Source organism: Phaethon aethereus (genome assembly GCF_964289735.1).
Source record: "Phaethon aethereus genome assembly, chromosome: 1".
Taxonomy (NCBI): Eukaryota; Metazoa; Chordata; class Aves; order Phaethontiformes; family Phaethontidae; genus Phaethon; species Phaethon aethereus.
Window position 1 is genome coordinate 176386172 of NC_138575.1, and position 12492 is coordinate 176398663.

General features: G+C 36.8%; 1 protein-coding gene across 1 annotated transcript in view; it reads right to left on the minus strand.

Moving 5' to 3' along the window:
- PIBF1 (progesterone immunomodulatory binding factor 1) overlaps nucleotides 1-12492 on the minus strand; it is a gene marked incomplete at its 3' end in the record, with an annotated part of 135300 nt that overhangs the window by 56615 nt on the left and 66193 nt on the right. The window lies entirely within an intron of this gene.

The following is a 12492-nucleotide window of genomic DNA, read 5'->3' on the forward strand; positions in this document are numbered from 1 at the left end:
ATCCAAAGTTATGAAGAAATGTCAGACCACAATGGTGTATTAATTTCCACAGTCATTCAAAACCACAGGTTCTTCTGAAAAGGCAGAAATAAGTATATTTTTGAGAATATCACTATATGGTAATTATAAGTGACAGAAATTTAATATTCCACTTAGAAGTGGACTTCATTCATTCTACTCATTATACTTAACAGGCAACCTCAAAAAAGAGGGATAAAAAAGTTTCCTGATAGAATACTAAATTACTGGACTGTAGAAAATGAGGGTGATGTGAAGAACAGTAGAAAACCTTATGAATCTTAGCATTAAATAACATATGAAATTCAAAGGAGATAAACACAAAATAAATCACAGGTTGTAAAAATGATACTAACCATAGATATATAAAATGATTAACTCCTAGCTGCCTGTTTTCATTTATGAGTGAGACTAGATAAATACATGAAAACTCTGTCTCAGTTTTAAACAATGGTCAAAACCAACATTTGGGAATTACTCTGAAAGCAATAGAGAAAATACAGAATCACCACGTCACTTTACAGTTCTGAATACTGAATGCTGACTACCATTCTAGTACCTCACCTCACAAGGAATATAATAGAACCGGTAAAGCATAAGAGAAGGGTAATAGGAATTACCTTTTGGCAACCAGCAACATCATGCACTTATACAGTTGCACTGTGTCGAAAAAATTACTTAAGCAAGCTAGGACTCTACAGCTTGGAAAAGAGATGGTGTAAGGAAAAAGAAGAAGTAAGAGAAGCCTGTAACATCACAAGTGGCATGGAGAACGAGAATAGGAATCAAATGTATTTTCCAATAGATGAATGAGAAAGCATCTAATAAAGCTAGCAGAATGAAAACAAATAGAAGTCGTTCTTCACACATCAAATCTGTGAAATGCCTTACCCTAAGATGCTGGGGGTGCTAAAAATGAACACTTACTCAAGACTATACTGAATAAACTCACAGCAGAGAAATCCTTTGACAACTATTAAATGAAAGATGGTACTTCTCACACAGAAGTCACTTAATAACAAATTGTTAGAATGCCAAATAAACCTTTACTCTAACCCAGCGTGGCTGTTATGTTAGCTGTCATTTGTCAAATAGCAGTTGCAACACAACTCCATCCTATTTAGCACCTGATCTTTAGGTGGGATTGAGAGTGTTTAACAAAAACAAGGGGATTACTTCAAATATTTTTCCGGAGGATTTCAGATGTAGGAATGTTTCTAAGGCACAAAGAGGAAGTAATTTTCACTGGAATTAACTTGAACAGAACAAACAGGTGTCATTATGACGCCCTTTATAATCACTCTGTAGACATCCGTGTATGAGTAAACAGTCCAACACTTGAATGAGATTGTTCCCACACAGGCTGAGTGAGCAGAGATTGGAAGTTCTGCCTACTGAGCTCATGAAAAGGTCGCTCTTTTAAAAAGAGTTTCCTTTTTCAATAGTATGACATTTGCTCTCAGTTACTGCACTCAAACCACTAAATGCCAATTATCTGGTTACTGACTTCTGCTGTCGATTTTGCTTGAGGATGCCTTTCAAGTGCTCATGCTTTAAGTATTTCATCACTGCTCCCTGACTATATGTTCCTATTTTCATTTTACCACACAAAAATAGTTTCAGCACTCCTACATTCTCCACACTTCGTACATGATTGGCTGCACACATGACACTAAGTATGTTCTTCTATACACATTGTTTACAATCCTGGGAAGACTGTTTTGCTCCGAAATGAGCAAGTCTTCACAAAGATACATGTCATCCAGCCAACTGATGTAAAATGCAACACGCAAATGAACTTTATCTACACGTCATATTTATTGACTTTCAACAACAAATTCCTGTCTTCTGCCTTTACACGAAATAAATGGCAATGCGCTCCTGTACACAGCTTCAGACCTTAGATTAGTCTGAGGTTCAATGAACTATTCTGTACAGAGCTTACATGCTGGAAACTTGCATAAACATAGGCTATGCATACTCCTCTGTACCTACTTTCTATACTTTCCAGAGAAGTCCTTAGTTCTCTGATGATTTGTAATCATCAGAGACTGAGTTTGTCTACTCAATCAGTTGGGTGCTTCCAGAGCATGCTTATCAACCCTATCATAAACCGTAACTTCAGAAAAGTTTTATACTTTGTTTTGAAAATTTAAAGTAGCTTAACAGTGCATGATCTGTTTTGTACGGGTAAGGTTATGAAGGGTCAGTTTTGCTCACTAGTTACTCCTCCACTGTAGCACCATTCAGAGTTTCTTTGTCATATTTGCTTTTACTTGGCCAGATAGTATCTCTGGTTTCTTGGCTACTGTTTCAACGCAAATGTGTGTGCACGTGTGTACAGAGTCATGACACACAATGTCAAAACACATTCTTTAATTTGCCTAGATGGTCTCTAAGAGAAAACAAAAGAAAACAAAACCACCCTATGCTTTAATACTACTATTATGGAGAAAAAACCAGTGGAATGTGAGTATGCAGGATTTTTCTCCATTAAGAAATTTTAGCAAAGTTGATATAATGAAAGAGTAAAGGTTTTTGTCTCATGGAAGAATGTGGGTTGGGAATGAAAGGAAAATTACAGGTTGAGATAATGAAAAAAAAGGAAAAAAACCCCTATATGTAAGAACCATTTGGAATGAGGTCTCAACTTCATTCTGTGTATGTTCCATTAGGATGACCAGAGAATAATATCTGAAGTTTGCTAAAGCAGAGTGAAACCATGGTTATCAAAAAGGTTATTTCTAGAGTAAAGTAAAAGAAAGAATATTCAGAGAGGGACATAAACTCTGGTTTGTAAGGACAGAATCATAGAATAGTTTGGGTTGCAAGGTACCTTCAAAGGTCACCTAGTCCAACCCCCCTGCAGCAAGCAGGGACATCTTCAACTAGAGCAGGTTGCTTAGAGCCCCGTCCAACCTGACCTGGAATGTTGCCAGGGATGGGGCATCTACCACCTCTCTGGGCAACCTGTGACAGGGTTTCACCACCCCCACTGGGAAAAATGTCTTCCTTACATCTAATCTAAGTATACCCTCTTTTAGTTTAAAATCACTACCCCTTGTCCTATTGCAACAGGCCCTGCTAAAAAGTCTGTCCCCATCTTTCTTATAAGCTCCCTTTACGTACTGGAAGGCTGCAATAAGGTCTCCCTGGAGCCTTCTCTTCTCCAGGCTGAACAAGCCCAACTCTCTCAGCCTGTTCTCACAAGAGAGGTGTTCCATCCCTCTGAGCATTTTGGTGGCCCTCCTCTGGACCCGCTCCAACAGGTCCATGCCCTTCTTACATCAGGGACTCCAGAGCTAGACACACTACTCCAGGTGGGGTCTCACCAGACCGGAGTAGAGGGGTAGAATCACCTCCCTTGACCTGCTGGCCACGCTGCTTTGGATGCAGCCCAGCAAACAGTTGGCCTTCTGGTCTGCGAGCACACATTGCCAGCTCATGCCCAGCTTTTCATCCACCAGCACCCCTAAGTCCTTCCCAGCAGGGCTGCTCTCAATCCCTTCATCTCCCAGCTTGTACTGATACCAGGGCTTGCCCCAACCCAGGTGCACTTGGCCTTGTTGAATATCATGAGGTTCACACGGCCCCATTCCTCGAGCTTGTCCAGGTCCCTCTGGATGGCATCCCGATAGTTTTAAGATTTTTCAATCAATCAGAGGAATTAAAGGAGTCTCTTTCTATCAGAGGAGTCTATTTTTGCAAATGGTGGATAATGACATAATAATTTTCCAAATCTGCATATAATGAGAGTAAACTGAAAGATTTAATAGAAAAATCATGTAGTCTGTATACTGAAGAAAGTATGGCAGCCAACTGTTTTTTGAATGGAGGAACTACAAAACACAGCTAGCACAGCCTAATCTAATACTGATATTCAAAGATTTCCATCATATATGTGTGTAAAGTGAGATCCACTTAACATTTCCAACTTCTTAGAAGCATCCCATAAGTACTGAGATAGCAAGTCTAATCTGTTTTTACCAAACAGAAACATAGTCTTTTTTTTTACTATTGTCGATCCCATTGACAAAAACTGAGATGTACAACAATACTCCTCAAAAGTGTAAATGAACAATGAAGTACATTAGAAGACAATAAATTTCTAAAATTAAGCATTGAAGAAGCAGCAAATCCTAGTATTAAGCTTGTTAATAGAAAAGAATGTCAAGCAAGTAAGCAAATACTATGAAATAATAAATCTTCCACAGGAAGTCCTACCAAGATTATACAAAACACAACACCAACCCTTTCTATTTTTGCAAACTTGATAATACCAACCTAAGGGTCTTTAGGATACATTTTAGACATTATTTTCAAGTTTAAAAATAGAAAAAACCTTGTAAGTTGTGAAATCATCCTGACTCCACAGATGGGTCAGTTCCAGATGTAAGACCTTTAGAGTAATTATAATACACTCTCCTATTTGTACAAATGTCTGTTTTGGTTCAGTGTCAAATTTGCAGAGAAACCTAAATGCTACTGACATTTCCTCCCTAACCTGTCCTATTGCAAACCTCCCATTTCCAGCCGTGACATGTCCTCTAGTGCTCCTGCCCTGCTCCCTCTCTGTCCCAGCGCCAGCCCAGATTCCTCCCGATTTCCAGTTCTCTTTTAGTTCTTTCTACCCAGGGCATCTGTTTTTCTTCTCACCTGTGTTCCCTGGCTATTCAGCTTCCATTCTTATCTTATATCCCTACTCTCCATCTGCTGGTTTTCTTTCTCTCTATTCCTACATCACCCTCAAAGTTTGGTATCCTTCATCAAATCCTACCCATAATTCTTTTACCATGAGGTTCAAATCCCAGCTTAACTTCCTCACGTTTTGCAACTGAGTCTGGCCGTTAAGGCTTCCTCACTTCCAAAGAGCCCAAAGATAAGTATAAAAGTACAAAACAGAATTTTCCTTGCTCTTCATTGTGCCACTTGGACTCACAGAAGGAGTAACAGCAGATAGGCCTAAATGAAATTCAGTCATGTTACAGACTGCACATACACTGTTCATATATGTGGCAAACTGTGAGACTCCAGTTCAAACGTGGGCACTTAAAGGGTCTTGTTTTCACTGGTCCTCTTTTTGATCCTTGATACTAAAAACTGGTTGGCTTGTTTCTGAGCAATCAAAAATTTCCCATGAACTGAGTTCACATGCTACCCACTAAGTAACTGAAAATGTAGGAACAAATGCTTTCATTGCTCACCTTCTGAAGCACTGAACCTAAATCTGATGTGTCATGTATCTGGCTGGTTTCATAAACTGAAAGTCTAATATTTACTACAAAATGGGTAAGAAAACTGTCATTCCTTATTTAAATACACCTATTTTGCAGAGATTGTTACACCAAATTTATAGGCACTTTCAGTCTTTTGTACCATTTATTGCTTCATTAATGTCTACCAAATATGTTAAATTATTTCTAATCTGGACTAAAATAACAATGCACTTAGTAACAACAAATTTAAATACCTCCAACAAAAGAAAGCTAGCTCTGAGTACAATAATTAAACAGAAGATGAAGCATGCCATCTACAAATTGTTTAAACAATAAAAAACTTCATTTGTTGAAATAGTTTTCACTTAAAATTTGTTTTCCCCAAATAACATGCTGAGAACCTTTCCAGCACAGTATTCCTGTTTTAGATTGTTATTAAAAAAAATCCAGAAACATATAGCTTAAATGCTAAAGGGTAAACATGATTTAACATGCAAGTTCTTGCCAGATGTTACATTTGCTTCGTATCAAGTAATTAAACATACAGTACTTTTGCATGTGGTTTAGTAAAATCTGTTTGAGAGAGAAAGCTTAGAAGCTTTGTTTAAAGCTGCTTGCTTCAAAGCAGATTTTTGTGTTTTGCAGCATTCTAAGCATTTGTTAAGTATTGGCCTCTGATCCTCATTCTGTTGAAACAACTTCCTCGGAGGCAAAACTTCCACATACTATTTTGCAGTTTGTAGGAAGTGCTAGTTCCAAACATCCAGATTCAGCAACATAAGCAGCTGTTTTACCCTATCTGTAGTTTCAGGACACCTAAACCCAAAATTACCTATGCAATAAGTAGAGTTCTTCAGTATGTATTTTTTCTACCCTAACTAGACTAATGCCCAGTGTACACTAGATTGGACACTTTTCCCTGCAGTGTCTGATGAGAACGTGCACATTTCCTGTGTATTCTTGTGCCTTTTGCCAGAGAAAGAAACAGGTTAGCTGCTGCACAGATCTTCTCACTAACTTGTAACACAACTGGTAAAGAGCAAAGTTAAAGGTGGGGTTGTAGAATGTACACATGAAAGGCACATCTTGATGAATTACTATAAAGGTTATCTTTGTGCTTATTTCACTAGGAGAGCTAGAGTGACCTAATTACCATGATGAGCGTTCCATCTCTTCTAAGAATTGGAAGAACGAACATTACGAAAGATGAGTCTGCTTTAGATATATCTGCTAAATCATGCTGACTGGCAGGGATTGAAATACATCTTTGTTTCCTTGTCTCTGGACTATGCAATTGTGCTTCCTTTTATTTGACTCTGTGAAACTTAGAATTTTCTCCTGCACGGAGACACAGCTTCAACAGTAATGGTAGAGACGGCTTCAGCCTAGCCTAGCCTAGCCTGTGCTTGGGAGTTATATTTCAGTCATGAGAACTTCATAATAAACCTTCACTAAGGAGTTTTCTCTCAATCCTGGAGCTCTGCTGGACGTTGAATCCAGCCTTCCACTTCCTGAAAGTGTGTGCTTACTTTTGGGCTACTGTAAAATGATGAGCAACACCTGTCATGTTCTTTTTTTTTTAAATGAAACAGGATGTGGTTGCTACTCTGTGTTAATTCAATGCTGCTGATGCATGCTTAGTTTGCTCAGAGTCACTTGCCTAGACTGTTATTACTTGGTTTAAGTAATCAGCATCTTGACTGAGTTAACTCTTTTGTTATTCGACTCAATGAAATAAACAAATAAATTCAAATAACCTAACTGAACTTTATTAGCATAGTGACATTAATAACAGCATCCTTAACAAAAAGAAAGGATCTGAAGAAACCAATAAGCATATAATAAGGAATGGGATATAATTCCACCATTTCCTCCTCAAAAACTGTTAGATAAATTAATAGGAGGGCAGAGTCCCCCTGGTAATTTTGAGGAACCTAATGGTAGTTGCTTTTCTCTTTGCCTATACATCTTAGCCAAGATCTGTATCTTTGTGTTTTCATTTATGTTTCTGGGGCTGAAAAATTCTAAATCTATGAAAAATTGCAAACCTGAAACATAGAAATCATCAGTATGCACAGCTGGTCGGAGAATACCTACCAGATCAGGTATTTCAGGAGATGTAGGCACAAAGATATCTAGTTTGTGAATACAAAATTGAAATTACCACCTCACAAGATCCCTTGAATAAAACATCAAAATAACCCAAAAGATAAATTATTCCTCTTTTTCAAACAGGTTGGCTATTAAATGAGTTCTCTGAGGCCTAGTGAAGAGACACCAAAGGAAGTAACCTCACAGAATTCTCCTAAGTACAGGACAACAACCTAAGAGGGAAACATAGCCAAGCCAAAGGATGCAGACACTAGCGGCTCTATTCAAGCCAAAAGCAGTCAGAAGAAGCTGAACAGTTCTGTTGTTTCTGGCATAGCCTCGATACACTGCACAAAGCTATCTTTTGCATCTGTGTGCACTACCACATAAATGGCAAAAGACTCCAATCTTGAAAGAATGAGAAACATGCTGAACTGAGGTGGAACGCACATCTGGACAAGCAGCAGAATAAGCATGATTGTATTTCTCATTGCCTAAGCAAAATCTTTGCTCAAACAGATAAATACGTCACTTTTTTTTAAATTCACTTTGAAGTGACAGATTGAAAAAAATCCCTTCTCTACAATATGGTTTCATCTGAACAAAGAAAATGCCAGCAAATTCCTTGCTATAAAACACTAAAAAAGAAAAGCATCAACTTTTAATATTACTGTATACTAAATTTCAAATTTGTAACATACACTTAGAATTGTCTGGCTTGATGATTTTTTCTGTTCTTCATAATTATTTTTTAAGCTACCACAAAATTTCAATAATGTTTCAACAACTTACCCCCTTAAACCATGTACTAGCTTTTCCAGAAATGTTATTACTTCATTAAAATATTATTTAATAATAGTAGTATCTGTGTTTCTGGAATATAATTGAAATAAATTTCTATAGCAGCAGATAGATTCAGAAACATACCTGAAAAGATTTGGGGGATATAGAAAGCTACAGGAATTGTTCATTACATTTTTAATGCAAACATTGTTCTTCATTGCTAAAGCAAACTAAGAAATTGGAGTCAACAGTTACACAAAGACTCTGAAACAGCTGCTTGAACTGCTTTTTCCTCTTGGATAAAACATACAAAAACATATCTTTTAAAATTCTCCTCTCCCACTAGTCATAGAAGTTATTTAAAATCAGATATTCAGTTAAATTAATATAAATATTTTCAGCTCTTTCTTGAGATTTTGATTATTACTTTCTAGGCTAATTGAATATTCAGGGAGTTGTCAAGAGTGCCAATATGTGCATCTAGTTCTACCTTGCATGTCTCAAACACATTTTGATGTAGCATTACTGACCCTCTTAGCTCACAACTGGCCCTTAGCATATTTGCATACATTCCCTTCATTTAATGTTCTAAAGCAGTAATTTTTCAAGACAGTAGCTGAAAAAAAAGTAAGATTGATAACTAAAGAAACTTGATATAACTATAACTAAACTACTAAATTTACATTAAATTCTTGAGGTTAAACAATCAATCAGTATTCCCAATATGCTGTAGATCCTCTCCAGGCAATAGATTGTTTTCTTTTTCTTCAATTAATCAATCTACATTAGTGTAGTCACCATGAAAAAAGAATACTGCATCCAAATATGCGTGTGCATATGTAAAGTATACACACACACAAAACCCAGACTCTGAAAGAAATCATAAACCCTTCATTGCTAAAGCTAGTAGATGTTTTGACTAATTTTTTTTTTTCTTTTAAATAACTTAAGTCACAAACTTTAAACCTCTGCAGACATTGAAAAGAAGCTACTGAAAACTTCTGATATATACACATTGGTCAAACCTACACCATAAACAGGGGGAAGGCGATTCAAGGAAATAAACTCTCTGGATGTTCATCTTGACAAAGTTTGTTACTTTTTGTATTCATTTACATGATTTACACTGTGAACACTTCGATCTGTAAATTGCATATGTATTTCTTTTCTCTCCGTTCCTTTCCCTTTGCTACTCCTTCTCCAAACTAGGTTGTATATGCAGTTTACATCAGAAAATTAAAATTGGATTGCAAAGATATTTTGAAAGAATATTTTGGGTCATGCAATGGGTATACAGATATGTTGTAGTCCTGCACACAAACTACTACTGAGCAAAAGGCAATTAACCATCTCACACAACTTTGATAAAACTTTTGCAGTAAACTCAGAGACTGACAGAGTAACAAAGATAACAATCCAGATAATGAAATTCAAGTCACATTTTACATATTAAGACATATAACAAAATTCCACACTGTTTAAAAAGAGGAGAAACTTAAATATGTATCTGCAATCTTATCCTCTACTTTCCACAGTAGCATTTATTGTCTGTTGTTTTATATGCTGCTGTTCCTCTGATTTAATAGAAAATTCATTAAGATTATTTTAGATGTAAATATATACTTAATAAAAGGTAATTACCATTAATGCCAAAAGGGAAAAAGTAAATGTGAAATGACTGACAGAACAGCAGTTATGTAAGTGACAACAGCAATACTGAAATGTATCTCTCCTTTTAACAAATAAAATCTAAAAAGCACTACAAACACAGACAGCTACAAACAGAATAAAAATATTTGGAGTGCCATATACCTCCTTAAAACAGTCAGAAATGAATATAGAGATTTTTAAGTTCTTAATTCCACAAATGTAACTTGTATGTAATTAATAATATCAAAACTAAAATTCTATTCTATACAGTGATGAAAAAAGGAGCTTTTTGGATATCAGCAAGCAAAAAAAAAGAAAAGAAAATGTCATCACTGAAGCTTCCCAGAAAAGGACAGAAAGAGAAATGAGAAGATAGGGACAAAACTTTTGAGATATGGCTAACTGGGAGACCATGAGACAAAGCTCCTTTGACATGTGAAAAAGAAAAGATATATGTAACTACTGTATCAGCAGAGGGACTGCTCCTCCCCCTCCATTTTCCCCACTGAAAGTCTGGCAGAGTAGGTCAGAAGGTTAGGGTTCAAACTGCCATAATTTAGCAAATGATTGGTATGTCCTTTATATCACACGTAACAGGTTTGATTTCCTGATAAGCAGAGTTCAAAGTACAGGCACACTTTGTTATCTGTCAAGGATGCGTTCCTAAAAGTGCTATGGTTAGCAATGATGGACAGCAAAGCAACTTTCCCCTTAAGAATTAATGTAATGGAGGGTCTTGGTATTTCCAGTGACTTAAGAGAAATTTAAATACGAGCCCAGCATATTTCTGCATAATTTTCCATTTATTCCCCAGAGAAATTACCCATTAAAAACAAGATCTCAACAATGCAAATGTAAAACAGAATTATTGAATAATTCATCTTGGAAAGGATTTCAGAAGGTATCTAGTCCAACATCCTGCTCAGAGCAAGGTCAGCTATGAAATTAGACTAGGCTGCTCAAAGCTTTAGCCACTTGGGTCTTGAAAACTCCGAAGGATGGAGACAGTAATGCCTGGCTGCAGTAAAAAAGTTTTTCCTTATACCACGTCAGAATCTCCTGTTTCAAATTACAGTCTCTTGTCCTCCCACCATGCCCTGCTGTGAAGAGCCTGGCTCCATCTTCCTGGTGTCCCTCTCTTAGGACTGGGGAACCTGCTGTTGGGTGCCCCAGTGGTCAGACTGAACAAACCCGCTCCCCTCAGCCTCTCTTCACAGGGCAAGTACTCCAGCCCTGACCATTCTGGTGGCCCTCCACTAGATTCCCTCCAGTTTATCATATGTTACTTGTATTGGATGTCCCAAAAACTGGATATCCTTTGATGTCTTGACTATTCTTCTGCTAATACAGCTCACGATGCCGTCAGGGTACACTTCTGGCTAATACTGAGCCTGCTGTTTACAAAAAGCATTGTTCCCTTCAAAGACCAGAAGGATGATGTGTAGTCACACACAGGATAATTTGCATTTCCTTATGAGCATTTGAATGCTACATAAAAGCCTTTAAAATATTAAAAATCATGTACCAAAGAGTATTATTACTGTACTTCCAGCAGTTGTTTTAAACTAACTATGATACTGGAAAAATAAATGGATTTCCATCTGTCTTTGAGAACTTAAAGGAACTTCCATTAAGCTGCCTGCAGGCCATCAGGCATGCTTCAGTGCAACTGGGCAGCTCAGGGAAGTTTTTGTTAGAAGAGCAAAGGATGGAAAGACATGATAATGGTAACAGCTAGCAGAGATGGGTCTTACATAATCAAAGGGTACTAAAATGACTGACAGACAAGCAATGGGTAGGGAAGCATAACTGGATCTGTCTTCTTTCAAATCTAAGATATGTGAAATATCCTCTCCTATGCAGTGATAGTAATTGGAACCACAGTAAAATAACCATTAACGGGAAAACAAAGGAGACATTTTGAAAACCTCTCTTCAGTCATATGACTTAAAAACCAAGTTCATCAACTGCATTTCAGCTTTAGAGACAACTATCAAATAATAAAATTTTGTATACTAGCTGGTTTGTTACAAGTCTTAAGATGTAGGCATCTGTGTGTCATTATCCAGAAATGAAACATATATTGCTTCTAAAAATTATTTTCCCCGAAATGTATGAATACTTCAAATCAATCAGAGAATCTTTTGAAGATATTGTAAGAACAATAAACACACCTAGACAACAGCATCAATAGTGTAAGAGAATATGGAAGACACTCTTACAGCCCGAAACAAAAGAGCTACAGTCACATTCTGCATGCTCTTAAAAGCCTCAAGCAGCGTAATAAATGAATCCTGAAAAGATATACCACCAAGCTGTTTATGACACTAATAAAACTATCTAATTTCTCTTCATTTCTAAGCAGGAAATAGTCCAATGAATCTAAGTTTTCTATAAAGCAGCCTATCCCAATAAATGCTTCAGTTATCAAATTATCCTATATTACCTGTTGAGGCATGTGAAAAAAGAAAATACTTCCAAAATGCAGTAACTATTTTGAAAAATAATCAGTTAACTCCAAGCTGTTTCCACTCTTCAGTATATTTGCTTTCACAACATACTTCTCTACATTTTATCAGTCATCTGAGAAGTTTAACAAAATCTTTATACACAGACACAACTTTGCCTTTATACAGCTTTCCTACTTTTTCTATTACTAAAGTTATTAATTTAAGAAGAGTAGCATTGTGGGAAGCAGTTAAAAAAGATATGCAATAACCACATCTGAGAAATA